General features: G+C 40.2%; 1 protein-coding gene and 1 pseudogene across 1 annotated transcript in view; one reads left to right on the forward strand and one right to left on the reverse strand.

Moving 5' to 3' along the window:
• usp4 (ubiquitin specific peptidase 4 (proto-oncogene)) overlaps positions 1 to 2,345 on the forward strand; it is a 99,842-nt gene extending 97,497 nt beyond the window's left edge. Inside the window, exon 24 of the mRNA XM_059649752.1 lies at positions 1,643 to 2,345. The gene's annotated coding sequence lies outside the window, so the exon portion shown is untranslated. The remainder of the gene's footprint in view (positions 1 to 1,642) is intronic.
• LOC125460165 (glutathione peroxidase 2-like) lies at positions 1,358 to 12,206 on the reverse strand (annotated as a pseudogene).
• Between the last annotated feature and the right edge of the window lie 537 nt (positions 12,207 to 12,743).

Consider the following 12,743-nt stretch of genomic DNA (forward strand, 5'->3'; position numbering starts at 1 on the left):
GTTCTGCTCCTAGTAAACATTACCCTTCTATGGTTTAGCCTGTGGCCATTATACCAGCCTATTACTGCTGTTCCAACTTTGGAACCCAGTTAAACACAATGGCAAGCTTCAAATGCTCAAGCAGGTTCACCCTGACTAACAAACATACCTAAGCTGCCTCAGAGGACCAAACGAAACAATTCATCTCTATTTGAAAGAGATCCACTGAGAAAGCGTTGATTGATATCAGGCCCCATGACCACAGGATGTTTCAAAGTCTTTACAACCAATGAAATAATTTTTGACACTTCTAAATAAGCTGTTTCCTATAGCGATGCAACAAGCTATCACAAACAGTTTGTGTAATAATTGGATAATTAGTTTTATGATGTTGAGGGCTAAATAATGCCGTAGTTGAAATTCTGAATTTAGTAAACAGTGCCTGAAAGCTATTAGGGACATTTCAGTAAAGGTATCAAAAAGAAAATCCTTATCCACTAAAAAACACATTGAACAACTTCCGTTTTTTCCTGAAAAATCAGGTCCAAAGCTGTGCTTCATCACATTGTTATCAAACTAGCACATGCTACTGTAAATGTATATAATGATATCCTTGGTACAATACACAAACATGTCCCAACTAAAATTTAGGGAACTCTCAATTACTTAAACGCTGCATTTCAGCCAAAATTCTATGAAATATCCATTCTGTATGAAAGACAGATCATTGTGTAAAACAGAAAGTAGTTTTCAACTTGGGTAGTGACAACATATTTTGTTCTTGAAGCAGCAAACATGAGTATTCTTCGCATTGAACCCATAAGATTCATTTGAAAATGTAATCCAGAATGGTCAAATATAAACTGGAAAATAAAGAATGTTGAATAACTTTTAATAATTTGAATTGGTTTAATATTTGGGCATTTATGTGGAGATGTTTTAGAATTAATATCTTTCATTGGACAGATTTTGAAGGATTATTTCATGCATGCAGTAGCAGTAGAAATATAATGCATGAGATAAAATTTGGTAGGATACCTCATGGAAAAACTACCTCCAATTTTGCATAGTTTAAGTCTCTATAATGAAGCAGAAATGAAACAATATTTTGACCAGAAAAAAACATTTATTGGAACAGTCTCCTTTTATATTAGATTGTAACAGATTAGTTTCTATGTCCAGTTAGACTTTTACAGGCTACATTAAGTACTTCTCCGTAGACTTTGAAAAAGTACCATCATATAGTAAAATGCCTAACATCAGAAACTAGGTTCACCCAAATAGTAACAAAATGAGAATATCTCTTCGCCCTCTTCTCCCCCTCCACCACCCACCACCCCCCCACACCCCCCACCCCCCACACCCCCACACCCCCGCCGCCAATTCTTTGGGAGGACTTTCTTTTGGGCCAGAGTAGATTCTGTGTATCTTCCATTTACAAAAAATTACATTTTAAACAGTGAACAGGCCAATTAGAAAATCACCACAGCTAATGCAGTAAATCTAATTGCATACCTGTTGCTGTATCCCTTAAAGTTAATAACTCAGTGCATACTAGTGGCTAAATTATATATTTTTTTAAACTGCCATCATGTAATATAACACCTAGCATTCAACATGTAATATACTAAATTTTAACTTAGTTATCTGTATTATCACCAAGTCATTCATCCTTTGGAAGAAGAAATTTGATGTCATCTTCAATTTCAATGGTGAGAAAATTTTTGCTGTATCGCCTATATGGTTCCCCATTTGGCCCAATAAGGAATTTCTCAAAATTCCAGCCAATGTCAGAGCGACGGACTGGCTTCCAATCTATAAACTTTGGATCCCGCATTAAGATGTCAGGATCATCATATGCTTCGGGCAACTTCTTCTTCAGAAAAGTGAAGACTGGATTCTCATCTTCTCCATTCACTTCAATCTTTTTGGACAAATAGAAATTTGGTTCAAAGCCATTGCCTGGACGGACATATTTCAAGGAATTAAGAATCTCTTCATTGTAGATATTTTCCTGCAAAGTCAACGTAAAGGTAAATTAACTTGGTAGATTTCTAAATTGCAGATTTATTTTTTGACAAGCCTTTGGGACCACTATGGAAACACACAGCTGGTCAATCATCATCCTCTTGGGAGCAACTTGAATATTCTCGCTACAGATGCTGATTGACCTGAAGAATGCAAATTATCTGAATTTAACTGATCTTTTAAAATGCTAAAGTAGCTTCAAAAATAAAAGCTTTGTGATATGCTTTGAGGTGTCTAAGATGTGGGAAAGTTTTAGATGAATACAAGTACTTTCAAAGTAAAAAATATTGTTGAATTTATCACTATCTACTGTCACTTCCAACTGAGAGATTTTGTTTAAGGTGAACTAATTTGCATAGTATTACTGAAATTAAATTGATCAGCGATCCTTAATTGCATAGTTTTACTTAAACAATAAAAGTCTGAACTAATCAATGATTATTGGTTAACAATTATCATTACAAACTTTAAGATAACTGAATAAGGAAACTGAAAAGAATTTCCTTAAAATAAAACTATTGTCTTAATCTGAATTTGAAATTTGGAATTCAAAAAATTTGCATTTAAATGGCTACATAAGATAACATTTTAAGTCTTACCAGAAATGTATTAATTTGTATAAACTGGGGCTGCTGCAATATATGCCACTAATTTATTTAGGTTTATACTAGAATCCAAATCAATTAAAATATGTGACAAATGTTCTGCAAGAAAGGACAATATATTTGTCTCAAAAAAAGTGTTCAGTTTACCTGGTAGCCAAATTGGTTGCAGGGAAAACCCAGAATTACAAACCCCTGCTTGCCATAGCGACACTGGAGCTCATTCATCTGGTGGTAATCCCTGATAGTTGTGCCTCATAAGGATGCAACATTTTCAATCAATACCACCTTTCCTACGAGGTTGGAGAAACTGAAGATCTCACCATTGAGAAGTTCCGCAGACAATTCATAAAATGTCATTCCATTATCTGCCATCTTCCTTGCTAGTCTTCAGCACTGTTTTCGGTGCAACACGCTTGCATACAAGAGCGTTTTACTTTTGAATAATTGGCAACGTGCTCGAGATATCAAATCAGTAACAATCCTTTTGACTGAAATTTGTTCCAAGAAAAAGCATCACCACTCTAGAAAAAATTGAAAAGAATACATTGCATTATATCTGCATGCACTCCTGTCTACTAAGCTACATATCCTGTTGTGTTTTTGCTATACTTTTATCAACTTTTTTCCCTATTGTAAATACTTGTATATTTAAAATGGAATACGTCTCTGTAATTACAGAACAAGTTTGCGTGTTTTTTGACAGAGGTCATGCTGTAGTACCTCAATTTTGCAGTTCCAAGCTCACCGGTCTAGATTACACAGAAACTCCTTTGCTCCAGTCAATTTAATTTCTACTTTTCGAGGGCAGGTGGATGGACATCTTGGAACTTCGAACTGAAACCTTATGACAAATGTAAGACTCCATTCACATTCAAAAGCATCTGGCAGTAACATTCGGCATTCTTTAAAGGTCTGCTTAAAGGTTGACTCAAATGAGGAAATACGTGCACAAGTTTCACAGCTACCCGTTTTCAGGAAAATGTAAATGTAAAGAATAAATAGTAAACAATTCAAAAACTTTGCTCATTCTTTAAAATTGTGATTCTATTTTGCCTGGAATGCCAGTCTATTATGCCATCCTACCTAAGATCTACATATGATCTCAATTCCCCATCTATGATAGAGCTACCAAATAATAAAATGTTTTTTCTAGCAAAGTTAAACTGAAACTAAATATTGATAAAATTCAAAACTCTGTAGTAGTTCTAAAGGCTGTGCTCAGTTATGATTTTCAAGCCTTAGTTATAAACGAACTCAGCCAGTAGCAATGAGATTGATTCAGTTCATGTCTTTTGAAAACAATGTAAAATAAAATTGAGCAGAATGGAGACAGACATTTAAACCCAGCTCAACCTAACACTAATTTTAACCTAACCAATATTTCACAACCCTGGATTAAGCAACATAACATCAGCCCAGATTTTTTTTAAAATTCATTCATGGGATGTGGGTGTGACAGGCTGGGCCAGCATTTATTGCCCTTACCTAGTTGCACTGGAGAAGGTGTAGAAAGCCGTCTTTGAAGAGATTGGCACATCATAAACATTCAACTAGCAGGTTGTTTTATCCCAGATGATGTCAAGTTTCTTGACTGTTAGATTTGCATTCATCCAAGTGAGTGGCAAGTATTTTATCATGCTTCTGATACGTGCCATGTAGTTTATGGACATGCCTTCGTGAGTCAGGAAGTGAGTTACTGCAGGATTTCTGGCTCTGATCTGCTTTTGTAGCCAAAGTATTTATATGGCTAGTCCAATTTCTAGTCATGGTAACCCTCAGGATATAGATAATGGAGGATTCAGTGAAGGCAATACTTTTGAATGTCAAGTGACAATGATTAGTTATCTTTCTTGTTAGAGATTGCGTGGTGCAAATGTTACTTGCCAGTTCCCTTCCCAAAACTAGATTATATCTGGGTCTTTCTGCATTTAGACGTGGACTGCTTTAGTGTCTTAAGGAGTTGCAAATGATGCTGAACATTGTGCAATCATCAACACACATCCCAATTCTGACCTATGACTGACCAAACGTTGGATGCTACTGTGAAGAAAATCTGCATATATCCTGCAGCATATGCAGCTGAAGTTACTGACCTCCAACAATGACAATCATCTGCCTTTCTCCAGTTATGACTCCAGCCAGCTACAATTTTTTTTTCCTTTATTCGTTCACTGAATGGGGGTATCACTGGCTAGGCACCATTTATTGCCCATCCCTAACTGCCAAGAGGACAGTTCAGAGTCTTGCAGTGGGTCTGGAGTCACATGTAGGTCAGACCAGAGAAGGATGTCAGTGTCCTTCCCTAAGGGGGTTAGTGAACAAGATAGGTTTTTCCTGGAAATTGACAATGTATTCACAGTCAAGATTAGATTCTTAATTTCAGATATTTATTGAATTCAAATTCTACCATTTGCCATGGATTCAAACACAGGTCCCCAGAACACTAGCTGGGTCTCTGAATTAACACCACTAGACCATTGCTTCCCCTATAATGAAGTCAGGAGTTGAGTGGCTTGTTAAATCCAAATTATGCATCAACGAGCAAATTACTGTGAAACAATTGCTGGTTGATTCACTACTGATGACCCCCTTCCATCACTTTTCTGATGAATGAGAGAGGTTTAATGGGGTGGTAATTGGCAAGGTTGGATTTGTCCTGCTTTTGAGGAGAGGACATACCACGGCCACACATACTGGTAGAAACCAGTCTTATGACTGTACTGGAACAGCTTTTCTTAGAAAAAAACAGTTTCAAGAGCACCTTCCAACCTGCAACATAACCATTTAGATGAATAAGTATAGCATATGCATGGAAACATCACCACATGCAAGTTTAATTCTGGTCTCCCTGGTACCGGAGGGATATTGTTAAACTTGAAAAGGCTCAGAAAATATTTACAAGTATGTTTGAGTGAGTGATAATGGGAACTGCAGATGCTGGAGAATCCAAGATAACAAAGTGTGGAGCTGGATGAACACAGCAGGCCAAGCAGCATCTCAGGAGCACAAAAGCTGACGTTTCGGGCCTAGACCCTTCATCAGAGAGGCTCTCTGATGAAGGGTCTAGACCCGAAACGTCAGCTTTTGTGCTCCTGAGATGCTGCTTGGCCTGCTGTGTTCATCCAGCTCCACACTTTGTTATTTACGAGTATGTTGCCTGGTTTGGAGGATTTGAGCTATAGAGTGAGGCCAAATAGGTTGAGGCTTTTTTGTTTCCCTGGAGCATCAGCGGCTGAGGGGTGACCTTATAGAAGTTTATAAAATCATCAAAGGCATGGATAGGGTGAATAACCAAGATCTATTTCCAAGGGTAAGTGAGTCCAAAACTAGAGGGCTTGGGTTTAAGATGAGTGGGGTTACATTTAAAAGGGACCTGAGGAGCTACTTTTTCACACAGTGGTGAATGGTGTATATCACAGGAAGTGGTGGAGGTGGGGTACATTTACAACGTTTAAAAGGCCTTTGATGGGTACATGAATAGGAACGGTTTAAAGGGATATGGACCAAATGCTGGCAAATAGGACTAGATCAGATTGGGGCATCTGGTCAGCGCAAATGAGTTGGACAGAAGGGTCTGTTTACATGCTGTATAACTATGACTCTACAGTTCATTGCCTCAGTTTTCCTTTTATTCTAACGTCTGGCCTTCCCCCATGATTTAGGCTTGTCTGGTTAGTTGTGTAATTACACAATCAAAACGGCAGGACTGCAGAATTTTCTCCCACTGTTTAACAGGCATGTAGCTCTTTGTTATCTCATGTTCGTCCTTCAAGGCAAGAATGGCTATGTTTGTCATTTAGACTGTTCGATAGGAATAGTTCGATAGGATAGTTCAAAACTTCAAAAATCTGGAGAATTAAACAAGAGAGACTTCCAAAAAATGAAACCAGATGGATCCAACACACCACGCTTCTACGGACTACCAAAAATTCACAAACCAGGAGCCCCCCTCAGACCCATAGTCTCGCTACCTGGAACACCAACCTACAGATTAGCCAAGGAACTACACCAAAGACTAAAACACCTAGTAGAAGACTCACACCATTCCATTCGCTCCACCCAAGAATTCCTGAACACCAAAGACACCAAAATAGAAGAGGATGAAATAATGGTCTCCTTTGACGTAACAGCCCGGTTCACATCCATCAACATCAACCTGGCCAAAGAAACACTGACTACACTATTAGAAGAACCAAAGACACATACACCAGACACCACCAACCTCATCAGCAAGGACAACATCATCAAGCTAGTGGACCTATGCCTTACCACCCACTTCACTTTCAATAACAAAACCTACAGACAAACCAACGGTAACACCCATGAGATCTCCGATATCAGGGTTCTTAGCAGAGGCAGTAATACAGAGACTCGAACATACAGCTCTGCCAATCACCCAACCCAAACTTTGGGTCCGCTACGTGGATGACACCTTTGTCATCACTAAACAAAACAAATTAGAGGAAACCTTCAAGACCATCAATAATACCCTTACTGGCATAACATTTGCAAAAGAGGAGGAAAACAACAACAAACTGCCATTCCTAGATGTCACAGGAGAGCGAACAGTCAATGGGGAACTTCAAACCAGCGTCTACAGGAAAACAACACATACGGACCAAATACTGAACTACAGGAGCAACCATCCCAACACCCACAAACAAAGCTGCATTAGAACATTATTCCAACGAGCCACCACACACTGCAGCACAGAGGAATTACGAAGAGCCGAAGAAAATCACCTATACAGCGTATTCAAAAAGAACGGGTAGCCAATGAACACAGTCCGCTGATTTCTCAGCAACAAACCCAAACAAACAGACAAAACGGGCCCAGAAATCATAACCACTCTCCCCTACATCAAAGACATTTCCGAAATGACTGCCAGACTACTCGGACTTCTTGGCATCAGGGTAGACCACAAACCCACCAACACACTAAAACAGCAGCTAATGAACTTAAAAGACCCTATACAGACAACAAGCAAAATGGACATCATCTACAATATACCTTGCAAGAACTGTGACAAACACTACATTGGACAAACTGGCAGAAAGCTAGCCACCAGGATACATGAACATCAACTAGCCACAAAACGACATGACCCACTGTCACTAGTATCCTTACATATAGATGAGGAAGGACACCACTTTGATTGGGACAACACATCCATCCTAGGACAAGCCAAACAGAGACACACACGAGAATTCCTAGAAGCGTGGCATTCCAACCGGAACTCCCTCAACAAACGCATTGATTTGGAGCCAATCTACCATCCTCTGAGAAAAAGAACAGGAAATGGCATCACCAATGCAGGAAATGACATCACCAACCCAAGGAAACCTAAACAGATAAATAGAAAGCGGGACATAACACCAGCGCTTCATCGGAGGCTCACTGATGATGTTACCTAGAATGGTGACGAAACGTCTGAAAGCTAACCTTCCAGCTCAGCGAGCAAACTCACATCCAGAAACTCAACCTGAGCTACAAATCTTCTCAAAACTCGGTGGTCAAGAGGGAGTTGCCTTGGGAGTCTTCAACATTAATTTCAAACTCAATGAAATCTCAAGGAATCAAGTCAAACATGACAAAGAAACCTCTTTCTGATGCCCATTTACTATTTCCACCCCAAACACATCCTTAGCAAACTCTATAACTTAGAACCAATACTCCTCTATGATGAATACTATTTGGAGGTTGCACTGAAAGTGACAATGACTTCAATGTCCATCACCAAGAATCGCTTGGTAGCTCTGCTACTGACCAATCTGGCAATGTTATAAAAGGTATAGCTGCTAGATTGAGTTTGCAGTAGGTGGTGAGGAAAGAGGTGAGAGGCATAGATAGAGTTGATAGCCAGAGACTATTTCCCAGGGCAGAAATGGCTAGCACGAGGGGTCATAGTTTTAAGCTGGTTGGTGGAAAGTATAGAGGGGATGTCAGAGGCAAGTTCTTTACGCAGAGAGTTGTGAGAGCATGGAATGCGTTGCCAGCAGCAGTTGTGGAAGCAAGGTCATTGGGGTCATTTAAGAGACTGCTGGACATGTATATGGTCACAGAAATTTGAGGGTGCATACATGAGGATCAATGGTCGGCACAACATTGTGGGCTGAAGGGCCTGTTCTGTGCTGTACTGTTCTATGTTCTATGAAACCAACAAGAAGGAACAATCTGCTTGACTTTATCCTCCCCAATCTACCTCTCTCAGATTTATATGTTCATGACAGCATTGTTAGGTGTGACCACCATTATGGACATAAAGACCCAAGTTCACATTGAAGATATCTTCCATCATGTTGTGTGGCAGTACCATTGTGCCAAATAGGATAGGTTTCAACTTAAAGGAAAAATGGAAATACGCCATGTCCTTTCATTGGGACTAGATTTGATGCTTTTGCACTAGCATCCATTGTCTTTTGGAGCAAAAAAACGGTAACTATCGAGCAACAGCTTATGGATTGGTCATAAGTCAGTTTGTCACTGAATTGAGAAAAGAGAAATAGTTGGAAGTCAGACTTTCAAGCCTACCTGCAACTAAAATTGCGCTCTCCTTTTAGTTGGAAAAGAAATAACAAAAACTTTGACTATAACAAAACTCATTAATGCTCAGTTTAGATTCCACCACAGCCATTCAGTTCCTGATTTCATTGCAGCCTTGCTCCAAACATGGACAAAACAGCTCAACTTCAGAAATAGGATTAGAGAGACTGCCATTGACATCAAGGAAGTTTTTGACTGAGTACGGCATCTGGAAGCCCATGCAAAACTGAAGTCAATGGAAATTAGAGGTAAATCTGCTTTCCAGTTGGAATATCATACCTCCCAAAAAGGAAGATGCTTGTAGTTCTTGGAGAAGCATCACCTCAGTTCAGGGACATCACTGCAGGAGATCCTTAGAGTTGTGCCGTATGCAAAATTATCTCCAGCTGCTTCATTCCTTCCCTCCATTTTAGGTCAGAATTGAGATACTCATTGATGATTGTACCATATTAAGCACACACCTCAGTTACAAAAGCAGTCTGTATCAATAAGCAGGACTTGGCCAACATTCAGATTCAGACTAATAAGTGGCAAGTAACATTCATTCTGTGCAAACATCAAGCAATGAGCATGTCTTAAAAAATGTTGTGACTTTCAACAGCATTACCATTACAAAAACCCTGATCATCAACATTCTGAGGGTTACCATTGACCAGAAACTGAACTAGACTAGACATTTAAATACTGCGGTTACAAGAGCAGGTCATATGCTAGGAATTTTGTGTAACTCACTTTCAATCTCTGAATTCTGATCCATCATCTACAAGGTACAAATCAAGATTGTGATGGCTAATTCTCCACTTGCCTCAATGGGTTCACTCGATGCTTGACACCAGCCAGGACAAAGCAGGCCACTTGTCTGACATTATATCTCCTACATTCAACATTCACTTCACCACCAGCTCACAGAGGCAACAATGTGCACCATCAACAAGATGCACTGCTGTAACTCATCAGCACCTTCCAAATCCAAAACCTCTGTCACGAAGAAGGTCATGGGCACGAGATGCATAGAAATATCATCTGCATTTCCATGCATCTCCTGCAAGTTTCCTCCAAACTACACACCATCCTGACTTAGAACTATATTGCTGTTCCTTCATTATTACTAGGTAATCATTCTGGAATTTCTTTCCTAACAGCACTATGGTGTTCCCACAACCCAAGGACTGCAGTGGTTCAAGAGGGCACCTCAGCAGCATATTTGCCAGAGCAATTACAGACAGGCAATAAATGCTGGCCTAGCCAGTGACATCCATGCCTTGTACAATTTTTTTGAAAAAAACATGGAGACAGCCCTTAATGTGAAGATGATTTCTTACAGGGGAATTAGTGAGGACAAGGTCAAGTAGATTTTCTCCTCATATTGGTTCTATGCTACTCTATTCTGCCACAAGCCAAGTATGGTACATATGCTCTCTGAGATCCATTCAGCTTTGATGCTACAGCGGTACCTTAGTGAAAAACACGAGTCACTCAGCCCTTGCTACCCTCAGTGCTTCTTGCAAGTGATGTTTATCCAGATGAAGAACTGATTCATCACCTGAAGGAAGGCAAGAGGCAGCAATTAAGCAGCAGATTTCTTTGTTAGCAAAGTGTGAAGCTGGATGAACACAGCAGGCCAAGCAGCATCTTAAGAGCACAAAAGCTGACGTTTCGGGCCTAGACTTCTTTGTTCTCGTTTGGCCTGATACCAAGTGGCTTCATAGGATCCAAAATTACTGTTAAGGACTTCCAAGGCCATTCATTTCTGTCACGGTGTTGGCACCTCTGGTAATTTCTTGGTCACATTGCTTCTGAATCACAAACTAAACTTCACATCTTTTGCAAAAGCTGCCCCGAGATGCATGAATATTACTACAAGCAGGATTTTCTTCTCAGATTTCTTTGTAATTTGAGACAGGGCATAGGAAAATACTTTCCTCTAAATGATGCTCCTTTTTCTTTCTGCTCTATTCACTAAGTTCCCTCTTTCACAAGAAAAAATGTTGGAACTCAGAACCATCAAAGATTTCCTGGGCTTTTATCACATGACCTGCTCAGTCCAACCTTTTCAGGCGGTTCAGGTTTACAGCAGCTGCAGTTCCTTTTTGAATTTTCTTTCTCAGGTCATCGGGAGGTTGTTTCATGATACCAGTCTTGATTTTCTTCGTTCTTTTACCGACGCTGTAATAAACTTAAATAAAAACCAAAAGATCTGCAGATGCTGTAAATCAAGAGCAAAAACAAAGTTGCTGGAAAAGCTTAGTAGGTCTGGCAGCATCTGTGAAGGAGAAAACAGAGTTAACGTTTCGGGTCCAGTGACCCTTCCTCAAATCAGGAAGGTTCCGGACCCGAAACATAAACTCTGTTTTCTCCTTCACAGATGCTGCCAGACTTGCTGAGCTTTTCCAGCAATTTCTGTTCTTGTTCTTGCTATAATAAACTTTCCTCACCCTATGATGTTGTAACGGAGTCTGTGGCAATCTAATCTGACTCATCCTTCCCTAGGACATTAAAACCTTTCAAACTCTCCTCCCTCCAACGAATAACTGACTTCCAAAGCACAAGCGGTACGAAATTAAATCCCAAAACTGTTGGAAAGTTTCAAGCAGCTGCTGTACAACTAGTATTTAGATTCAATGACCATTGACTTGGAAGACGGAGTGTCCTCAGCCTTGCTTTCTGAACTAAACATAAAATGTTGGAAAAATACTCAGTCAGCAACTGTGATTACAAAACTACTGTTTCAGCTCGACGGCCATTGACTTGTGTTGATCGTTTTCTCGTCGACATGTGAGTTTTGACCTACCGCCTTTGGTATTTTAAAAAGAACGACGATTGTATGCACGCACTCACTCACTCACCCATCCGTTCCGTTTACTCCTCTGATGCACGACCCTGGCCGCCCAGTGAGATGTTTTAACCGTTGAACCGTTAAATTCGGTAACAATGCGAGGCGGGTGGAAGATGACTGTTACGGGGCAGGATCTCCCGCCAGCTCGAGCCGGCGACCGTTACCGTTACCGTCCCGCGGGCGGGCGCGAGCTGGTGACCGTTGACCCTCCACCTCCCCCGCGAGCAAGTGAGCGCGCGCCAGCTTCAAACTCTCGAGGGAATTCATCTCACCAAGCGGCCGGCGAGTAACTGGCCTCCTACCCGAGACAGTGCCAACAAACCCTCATCATTCGTTTCAAATCGTGCTCCTGTTAAATATATTTGTTTTAATTTAACTTAGAATTGCCACTTCTGCTTTTCGAAAACTCGAGCCTTCACACCTAGTAGTGCCAGCTCATATTTATAGATGATCTGGCAATATCACATCTCTGAGAACTTGCTGTTCGCAAATTGGTTGCTCCTTATCCTGCATTGCAGCACTAACGGCACTTCAGAAGTAGCTCATTTTCTGTAAAGTTTTTCCCAGACGTCCTGAGGAAATGAAAGGGCTTCTCTACGTAAGTGCAAGTCTTCTATTTTGGTGCTAACATTATGTTTTAACCATCCTCAAGTCTTCAGTATGAATGCTTTGGAAATAGTTTGGTGGTTCAACTGCCTGTTACAATTCATATATGTAAACCTTAATAATTCCATAAGATCAATTGTGGTGAG

Source organism: Stegostoma tigrinum, chromosome 11 (assembly GCF_030684315.1).
Source record: "Stegostoma tigrinum isolate sSteTig4 chromosome 11, sSteTig4.hap1, whole genome shotgun sequence".
NCBI classification, from domain to species: Eukaryota; Metazoa; Chordata; class Chondrichthyes; order Orectolobiformes; family Stegostomatidae; genus Stegostoma; species Stegostoma tigrinum.